Source organism: Ursus maritimus, unplaced genomic scaffold (assembly GCF_017311325.1).
Source record: "Ursus maritimus isolate PB19 unplaced genomic scaffold, ASM1731132v1 scaffold_22, whole genome shotgun sequence".
Taxonomy (NCBI): Eukaryota; Metazoa; Chordata; class Mammalia; order Carnivora; family Ursidae; genus Ursus; species Ursus maritimus.
Window position 1 is genome coordinate 39,771,594 of NW_024424675.1, and position 10,404 is coordinate 39,781,997.

The following is a 10,404-nucleotide window of genomic DNA, read 5'->3' on the forward strand; positions in this document are numbered from 1 at the left end:
CATATGAACACCTAGGCTCCTCTATGTAGCAGATACCCCTGCTCTCCTAACAGCAAGCTGCCTTGGCTGTATGTAGCAAGAGCTATCACATGGTGGGTCAACCAATAGGATTGTTTTTCCCTTCATGTAATAAAAAGTACCTCGATTCCAGGAAGTCACCAAGACCTTAAACTCCTTCTGTCTTTCTGGTCTACCATCCTTTGCACATGGCCGTCATCTTCATGATCTCAGGATGGCTGCTCCATTGCAAGAATGGGGACATAGTCCATCTGAGAAGAAGAAGAGGAGGTAATAGACGTGCATGCTAGCAGAATCTATGCTTTTTTTTATCAAGGAAAAAAAATCTTCAAGGGAATTAGGGATATCGAGTTTTGTTTTGTTTTTAGGTGGGCTTAATGGCATCTTGAATAATTTTAAGATTCTATTTATAAGAAAGAAGGGAAAGGATATTTGTCAAACAACTAGCAGTGTCTGTCAATTACCACCTGACTACTCCCTTCTCCCTAATAGGTATCTCTGCTCTTCAGGGTGGCCATATGCTTCAGAGAATATTTATATCAGCTCCAGAAAGTGCTCTAATCAGCTTAAACTCTTTAGAATGATCCATTTCCTCTCACCAATGATTAATTTATGTCTTGATATGGGACATCATTATGGGCAATGAGATTTGAGGGAAAGGGTACCAAGGAGTTTAGGGAAAAGGTTCTTTCTTCCTAAAGAGAGACTCAAGAAACTGAAGAGCTCTTTTTCTGCCGCTGGATGTGGTTGTGGGAACATGTGATGGCTGGAGCCATGCAGTGATACTGCAAACATGAAGGGAGCTAGCGTGGTAGGACAAGGCCGATATGCTGGGGTTTGCATAATGGAAAGTTGGTAAAAACCCATGTCATTCAGGAGGTCACTGAGCTGTTGAACTAGCTGAGGTGACTTTTCCTTCAGACTTTTTTATTTACATGTGAGATGATAACACGCCTTATTATTTAGCTATTTTGAGTTGGATTTTCTGCTACTTGCACCCAACGGGATTCTAACCGATACTTTTATATGATGAGATCAGTACAAGGGGTCAATATTTTTGTGTGTGAGTATACCTTTAAACATAGAAATACCTGTCTCTGTCATCTTCTCCTGCTCCCTCCTAATTCGCTGGTGTTCTGCTCCCAGCCCAGGAGCCCTGTCGCCGCAGACACCCTTGTGCTCCTGCCTCTGCCAGCAATGCTTTCCTCCCAAATAGCCATTTAGGTGCACCCACCACTGGATTCTGTCTCTACTCAAATATCGCTTCATCTACTGATGAGACTTCCCTGACGCCCCTATCCAAAATACAGCTGACTCCTCCTCCCCACCCCACCCCCTCCTCCTTCTTTCTTTCTTTCTTTCTTTCTTTCTTTCTTTCTTTCTTTCTTTCTTTCTTTCTTTCTTTCTTTCTTTCTTTCTTTCTTTCTTTCTTTCTTTCTTTCTTTCTTTCTTTCTGATTTTTATATATTTGAGAGAGAGCCAGCAAGTGCAGGTGGGGGAGAGAGGCAGAGGAAGAGGGAGAAGCAGGCTCCCGTTGAGTAGGGAGCCCAATGCAGGACTGGATCCCAGGACCCCGGGATCATGACCTGAGCCGAAGGCAGATGCTTAACCCACTCAGGCACCCCTTTACTTCTTTATTTTTACATTTTTATTGCTTTTTTTTTTTTAAGACTCTCTGCACCCAATGTGGGGCTTGAACCCACACCCCCGAGATCAAGAGTCGCATGGTCCACCGACTGAGCCAGCCAGGCGCCCCTCTTTACTTCTTGACCGTCTCATTCTGTAGCATGTAGTTTGGGAGAGCAAGAGCTCTCTTTTGTGCTTGTTCCTCACAGCGTCTGGTACCCAGTGGTTGCACACGTGCTCTTTCTCTCTCTCTCTGTGTATAATGAATATACGTATTGTGGGGATCGAGTGCAGAGTTGGCTCAAACACACCTGACTCTGAACCCTGGCTCTGCCACTTGCTAGCTGCGTGGGCCTGCTCAAGGCTTCTGCTGAGCCTCCACTTCTACACCAATCAATAATTTTTTTTTCCAAAATCTATCTCGGAGCGCCTGGGTGGCTCAGTCGTTAAGCGTCTGCCTTCGGCTCAGGGCCTGACCCCGGGTCCTGGGATCGAGCCCTGCATCGGGCTCCCCACTCAGCGGGAAGCATGCTTCTTCCTCTCCCACTCCCCCTGCTTGTGTTCCTTCTCTCACTGGCTGTCTCTCTCTGTCAAATAAATAAATAAAATCTTAAAAAAAAAAAAAGAATTTTTTTCCCCAAAATCTATCTCGGGGCGCCTGGCTGCCTCAGTCAGAGAAGCAGGCGTCTTGTGATCTCCAGGTTGTGAGTTCGAGCCCCACATTGGGCATAGTGATTACTTAAAAATAAAATCTCAAAAAAAAAAAACCAAAACCAAAACCAACCCTATCTCATCCACTTGTTGTGAGAGACGAGCGGCTAATGAACCTGGAGCATCGAGGGTGTCGTGAGGGGCCGGCACCCACGCAGGGGAGCGTGATTGGGCTAAAGGTAGTTGCCCTGCACCCAAGAGCCGGTGCCTTTGCTTTTCCCAAAGTGACTGGAAATGAGACTTGAAATAGTTCATCAGGCAAAATGTGGGAGAATTGTGAAAAATGTAAAACTAAACAAATGTCTCCAAACTGCTGTCTGCCCAGGTCAGTGGTAAGAAAATGAGAACATTCTGCATAAACAGCTGTTATTAAAGATGGTGCGTGCCCGAGCGTGAGGTCACGGGCCATCTGCCACCGCAAATCCTCCTGCATTCCTCTGAAGAAAGGCATTATTTCCCCTCCCTCCCAAGGTTGACCGTATAAATACTGCTAACAGCAATAGGGGGAAAGGATTATCCCACTTAGCTATTTTTAGCTTCCCCTTGAAGTCTGACGCTTCACATTTTAAGTTTGTTTTCAAAGTTCCCTTCCAACCCAAATAAACCCAGGTTCAGAAACGAAAGGATGCAGGTTACTACTTTCCGATTCTCCAGAGAGCGGGCAATGAAGCCAGCCTCCCGTGGAATGTTCCGTGAGTGCGTCGGCTGTGGTCAGCTTCTCCAGGGTGGGAGCCCTCTCCTGACAGAAGCGCTCAGCTTTCTCCCACCTCTCCAGGTAACCCCCTAAATCATGACCTTCCGGGACTTTCCACTGAGATTCTATAAAACCTTTCTGTTTGGATTATCCCATCCCTTGCTGGGAGTATCACTGCTATGCTTGGCGAAAGAAAACACAGCATTTTGATTCATTCATTCAGCAAGTAGTTACAAGGTGCCTACTGCATGCCAGGTACTGTGCCCGGAGTCCCTGCTCTCATGATGCTTCTTTTCTAGTAAGAAAGCTAATAGGGCTCTTCATAAGAAAAAAAAAAAAAAATATATATATATATATAAAATAAAAAAATAAAAAATCTATAAATCAATACAGAATTGAATAGAATACTGTTATATTTATTATAATTACAATTAACAAAATAATTGTATTTATTAATATATGACAACCTCAATGTAATACTTATTACATGGCAGACGGTCACCTACACTCTTCATATAACTTCCCTATTTTACAAATGGAGAAACTAAAAAAAATCAAAAGGGTAAGTATCTTTTGAAAGTCTTAGAGGCAGGTAAGTGGCCAGTGGGATTTGAAGGTCAGCCGTATGGATTTTAGAGTGCATTCCCTAACATCTGTAAGACGGCCCATGAGCAAGTGGCAAGATGAAGACAGGACCTGCCACGTGCCACCAGGAAGGTTAGCTGCGTGACGCTGGGGAATGTGACTGGTGGGTGCGTAGAAGGCCGGCGCAGACCTAAAGGATAAGAAGGGGTCAGCGGTCTGACGAGCGCCCTGTAGGGGCAGAGACAGAGCGGCAGGTGCACACGCCCGAGGCAGGAAGGAAGGTGTGGAGCACATTTCAGGGGCAGAGACGAGGCCCACGTGACCGGGGGGGTGTGGTCGGAGCCAGCCAAATTGGGTGGGGGACGTCGGGGCGCACAGGTTGGCAAGGGCCTCTGATTCAAATACTATTCAAGGAAGAAAATTGCTCGATGAGTCATCTTGCTCACGTTTTGTGACGGCTTCTGGTGGCTGGCGTTTGTCACGAAGCTCAAGGAGAACAAGAAAACCTGTTTCATGTCATCCCCTGCGGCTGAAAACCTTTTCAGCATTTTTGAATCTTTCCTTTCTAAGTATCTGAGTATCACTGAGTCTCTCTGGAGTGCTGGGTGGTCTGACCTGGGCTACGGCTCTAGACCCGGTGACCTAAGTTTAGCTCCAGTGAGCGAGTGACAATTTGAGCCACACTTGCACTAACCTCAAGACTTCCCCGAAGCCGTGTTTCCTTGGTTGTGGTTTAAAAACAAATTCTGAATATTAGGTTATTTTCCTATGATTTACATGATTTCTAAAAATGGGGCACAGGGGCCAAAAATAGGAAGAAAAGAAGGTGGGCTTCATGCAGGCGGTTTCCAGTGAATCAAGATTTTACTGTCATCCGTGAATGCCTCCCTCGTGGGGACTCTTTAGGGACTTATGGCTTTGGCAGGTAGATGATAGGTTTGCATTAGTGAAAAATAAATAGCCTGGCCAATGACAAATTTTTTGCAACACAAAATTATGCACTGGCATTACTTGGGATTGATGTAACTGGTTCATAGTCTGAGTAGAACAATTGGAAAACATGGGCGGTCCTGAGGGCCCATTTTGATTGCTCTTTGGAGGGTAATACTTGGGGATATTCACAGAACATTAAGAGGAAATTGAAGAGTTCAGGCAGCCTGGGTGAGAATCCCCAAATCCCCAGTTCCTTGATAGGTGACCTTGGGAAAGTTACTTAACCTCTCTGAGACTCAATTTCCTCATCTGCAAAATGGACATAAAAGTGGTGCGTATTTTGCAGGGTTGTCCTGAGGATAATTGATACGTCAACTCCTAACTGATTAAACTGATGTAAAGGAGCGACTGCCTGGCTGGCTCAGTTCACAGAGCGTGTGACTCTTGATCGCGGGGTGGTGAGTTCAAGCCCCACGCTGAGCATAGAGCGTACTTAAAAAAAAAGTAACTGATGTAAAGAAGTTAGTGCAGAGCCCGTGTAAGATCTCAGTAAACATTCCTGAGTGTTTCTTGTGCCATCACGCCCTTTCCAGCCCTTAGTCTGTGGCTCTAGCAAGCAGTTCCATAGCACATCTCTGCATGACCTTGGGCGGGAGGAGAGTGGTTACATCAAGGTCCACAGTGCCGCAGCAGGAGAAGCCCTTGCAGAGAGCTGGCCCCGTACAAAAGGGCTTTGCCCTATGGTAGGGTTTCTAGGGACGGTCTGGGATAGATGATCCTTCATCGTGGGCTGTCCCGTGTGCTGTACGATGTTTAGCAGTGTCCCTGGTCCCTACCTACTAGATGCCTGTGGCCCCCCCACCCCCACAATATGACAAACAATAATGTCCCTGGGATTTGTCACATGTCCCCTGGGGGACAAACTACATGGTATATTTTAGCTTTGTTGTTTAAAAAGTCGTTAAATTACATACACTTATTGTTGGAGAGAGAGAAGAAAAGGGAAAAAGGAAGGAAGGCAGGAAGGCAGGAAGGAAGGAAGGAGGGAAGGAAGAAAGGAAGAACTTGTACACAGATGGACGGAGCAAAACCAAAACAAATTAGAACAACACACTCCTATCTATCACTATAGAAGTTTTATTAAATATCCTTAGAAACTAGTTTCTTATGTATGAATTTATAGATCAAGTAGCTTTGGACCCAACCATAGCACAGATATAAAGAGCAAAGTCTCCTAGAGCAGAAATGATGGACTTGAATCTCAGTGCCACCCCTAATAGGCTGTGTGACAGCAGCCTAGCTGCTTCACACCCCCAAGCCTCAGTTTCTTCATCTGTGAATGGGAATTATCATAGTACCCAACTCAGCACCGTGCCCAAAACATTCATTTATTGTGGGCTTGTCATATTTGCAAAAATACGTCTAGCACATGGCATGTGCCAAGCACAGTGCTAAGTGCTTTCCACAAATAAAGTCGAGTACTGATCAAATAACAATAGGAAATAACTATTGTGTTGTTCCCGTTTTAACAGGACCTGGACCCTGCAGCGTAGAGAGCAACCTGGGGGGTCACACGGCAAGGAGGCGCAAAAGCAGGCAGAGAGCAGGGCAGCTAGCTCGCTCAACTCTTCTGCTATCCTGCCATCCCGCTTCGTTGATGCTACTCAGAATTCTAAAATCTTCCCTCCAGAACAGAAGAAAGCTCATTTCTCTCCATCTCCAGGATCCTCTTGACTTGGAATAATCCAGGAATCTTTGGGTACTTCCTCCATTGCCAAAGTGGTTATTTGCTATTGTCACCTGCTGAAAACAGGCCATTCAGGAAATCCAAAGAAATATCCCCAATTGAAAGATGTGGCAAGAGTTTGGAGATGCCTGTGCTCTGTGATTTGCTGCCGTGTCTTTAATAATCTAATCTCGAAGCGGCATCGTGGCCCTGCTATGTATTCTGTGGGTCACCCAGGGCAGTCCTGGGAGGATGGGAGGGGATTTCACAGGGACGTGAAGACTGGGAGGCTGGGGTCCATCTCAGAGGCTGGCTACCACAGTAATACACATGTAGAAAACTTTTTTAAAGGTTTTATTTTAATTCCGGTTAGTTAACATACAGAGTTACAGAAACCTTTTGCTTTAATTGAAGAATAATTGACACACAATATTGTGTTAGTTTCAGGTGTATACTACAGTGATTCAATACATATATTATGAGACAATGACTCCAATATGTCCAGTTACCATTTGTTACCATATAGCTTGTTACAATCTTATGGACTATATTCCTTGTGCTGTACCCTCCGTGTCTTATTTATTTTATACCTGGAAGATTATACCGCTTAATCCCCTTCACTTACTTTGGCTGTGGCCCCACCCCCTTCCCCTGGGGCAGCCATCAGTTTGTTCTCTGTATCTATGAGTGTTTCTGTTTTGTTTTGTTTGTTCATTTTTTTTCCTTTTTAGATTCCACATAGAAGTGAAATCATATGGCACTTGTCTTTTTCTCACTTATTTCGCTTAGCATAATACCCTGTAGGTCCATCCATGTGGGCACACATGGCAAGATCTCATTCTTTCTTTTTTTTTTTTTTTTTTAAAGATTTTATTTATTCATTCGACAGAGATAGAGACAGCCAGCGAGAGAGGGAACACAAGCAGGGGGAGTGGGAGAGGAAGAAGCAGGCTCATAGCGGAAGAGCCTGATGTGGGGCTCGATCCCATAACGCCGGGATCACGCCCTGAGCCGAAGGCAGACGCTTAACCGCTGTGCCACCCAGGCGCCCCAGATCTCATTCTTTCTTAAGGCTGAGTAATATTCCATTATCTCTCTCTCTCTCTCTCTCTATACACATACACACACCACATCTTCGATATCCATTCATTTATTGATGGAGACTTGAGTGGCTTCATATCTTGACTATAATAATACTACCATGATTGTAGGGATGCATATGGCTTTTCAAATCAGTGTTTTCATTGTCAAAAACTTTATTTTTTTTTTAAGATTTTATTTTTTTTATTTTTCAGAAAGAGAGACAGAGAGAGCACAAGCAGGGGGAGTGGCAGGCAGAGGGAGAGGGAGAAGCAGTCTTCCCGGCCAAGCAAGGAGCTTGAGGGGGGGGGACTCGATCTGAGGACCCAGGGATCATGACCTTAGCCGAAGGCAGACACTTAACTGACTGAGCCACTCAGGCATCCTGAAAGCTTTTTTTTTTTAATAAGATTTTTTATTTATCTATTAGAGAGAGAGAGCAGGAGCAGGTGGGGACGGGAGGGGCAGAGGGAGAGAGAAAGGGCCAAGCAGACCCCCTGCTGAGCTGGGGGCCCAACTTGGGGCTTGACCCCGGGACCCCGAGATCATGACCCAAGCTGAAATTGGATGCTTAACTGACTGAGCCACTCAGGTGCCCCTCGTTGTAGAAAACTTTTAAAAGAATAGACATTGACTAGAAAGTCTGTTTTTCTAAAAGATTTAGCCTCACATTGTCGATGATTAGTTCACTTGGAAAGAGGCTCCTGGTTAATATTACAAACTCCGTTCATGTAAAAGATAAGAAACACAACATATTAGGTCAGCCTCTATTTGAATTTAGACCTTAAAAAGCGAATTAGCTAGAAACCTTGAGTTTGGTGAACAGATACCAGACATGTGATTCTAGAGTTTAATATATGTAATTTAAGAACATGGTAAATTAGTAAGTATTAGTATACCCAAATCCTTTAAAAGTACATGTTTGGGGGCACCTGGGTGGCTTAGTCAGTTAAGCATCTGCCTTTGGCTGAGGTCATGGTCGCAGGGTCCTGGGATCAAGCCCCGCATGCGCTCCCTGATCAACAGGGAGTCACTTCACCCTCTTCCTCTGCCCACGACCCCCGCCCTCGGCTCATGCTGTCTCTCAAATAAATAAATAAAGTCTTTTAAAAAAAAGTACATGTTTGGCCAACCTTTGAGATTCTTTTGGTATGTCCAGAGTTAGAGATTAGCTGTGTGCTCCTGGTGGTAGGAAGACACAAATTTTTTATTATTACACTTAGTTTTTTATAAAGTAGTATTAGCTACAAGGCCTTATGTGATCTGGCTCCTGTGTGGCGGTGTGATGTAATCTCATCCACCACTGTCTAGCTACAGGAGGAGACTTCCTGATTCTCAAACATAGGCCTTTTCCTACCTCAGGACCTTTGCACTTACTGTCCCTCTGCCTGGAAAGCTGGTCCAGCAGACAACCCATCAGTGGCTGGACCTCCTTGAATTTCTGTACACTCCTAAGAGAGGCCTTCTTTTAGCCCCTTCTTGTTCATTATCTACTTTTGTTCTCCATAGCACTCACCACAACCCAATTTATCTTCGTCTTTAAGTTGTTTATTGTCCCTTTGCCCCGAAAAACATAAGCTCCTTGTCAAGCATGTTTCTCTATCCATCATATCCTAGCACAATATCTTGCATACAATAGGTGCTAAATAAATATTCTCTGAACTGGTTTCCATCTCTGTGAATTTACCAATCGGTGACCAGCATTGGGTCGCAATCACCTTTGATGTATTGGCAGCTGAATTTTGCTTATTTCCGGTTGCCAAGGGTTGCCTTTCTTTGGGGGTGACGACACCAAAGCATTTGTTGTCTTGTGCACCATGAGTGTGAAGCTGAGATGTCAGGTGACACCAGAGAAAGAATCAGTCATGGCAGTTCCCTAAGCACAGAACCATATTAAACATTCAGGGCATCAGGAGCCGGCTCGGCTCAGGGAGAATTCCATCCTTAACACATGACGAGTTGGGGTTTACAGTCAAAGTCCACTTAGCAAATGTTTATTCTACGACGTGCTTTTCTTTTGTTTCCTGTAAGTATAGCTTCATGCCCTGCCAGGATTGGAGGCCACAGAAACACGAGGAGACTATTAACATATCAATGGAAGGATCTCTTTGGAATCTAGAATTTGGAATAATATTTGCATCTCAAGCTCAGAAGCTGCCCAGGCAAGCCTGCTTATTGATTGCCTTTAATTTCCCCTTAAAACAGTGTCTGTTTCTGAATAAAAGATTAATACAGGAGGGCTCAGTGTGTCGCGTGATTTATACTCCAGTGCTGCCTCCTTCCCATTCAGAAGCCCGTCGCATACACGTCCCCACCCCTGAGAGGATTGCATTCAGTTCCTCAAGAAAAATAGCTGCCGGTCACCAAAGCCTGCAGCTTAATTGAATTTGTCTTTGTCCACTTAATCTTCATGCTTACGAAAAGTGGGGTGGGTGGGATTTACCCAGAAAAACCATACCTGAAAAATACAGCCGATCGCGAGGAGACCTGGCTGAAGAAAGAGATATAAAATGCACTTTAAATAAAAAATGAAACTCAGGGCTGCCATTTAGAGGTCTGCGCTGCACTTCTCTGTGCTTCAGGCATTACCAGATAGTCCAGTATCGCCCCAGTATAAACACGGCGCCCTGAGAAGTAAACCACTGTGCTAGCTTAGACCACTGCTATCATTTTTGTCTTGGCTGCAATTTCTATTCCCTTTGGGGGAAGAAAAAAACATAAGAGGAAAAGTGGAGATTTCTGTTTTGTGTGAAGTTCAGAAACCTCTTTCGATAAATGAATGGATGTTAATAATAATAAACATCACTAATGGCAACCATCTATCAAACAACTTTTTTTTTTAACCATTGTACTAAACGCTCTCTACTCTTTATCTCATTTAATATTGGCTCCGACACTGAAAGGAGGTCCTATTAATACTCCCCTACAGACAAGGCTTGGAGAAGTGCAGGAAGCTGCCCAAGTCTGTAAAATGGCAGAGCCAGGTTTTGAAGCTGGGAGCGTTTGATACGAAAATCTAAGACTGCAGTCC

At 44.6% G+C, this 10,404-nt stretch overlaps 1 long non-coding RNA gene across 2 annotated transcripts; it reads left to right on the plus strand.

Annotated features, from left to right (window-relative positions):
- The first annotated feature begins 2,432 nt into the window (after positions 1 to 2,432).
- LOC121104557 lies at positions 2,433 to 9,738 on the plus strand. Of its 2 annotated transcripts, XR_005836864.1 has the most exons (4): positions 2,433 to 3,130; positions 4,914 to 5,025; positions 6,100 to 6,326; positions 9,410 to 9,738. It is a non-coding gene; the product is annotated as an uncharacterized LOC121104557 (long non-coding RNA). The 2 variants fall into 2 exon arrangements; XR_005836863.1 differs by lacking the exon at positions 2,433 to 3,130 and having other exon boundaries at positions 4,776 to 5,025.
- Positions 9,739 to 10,404: the final 666 nt, after the last annotated feature.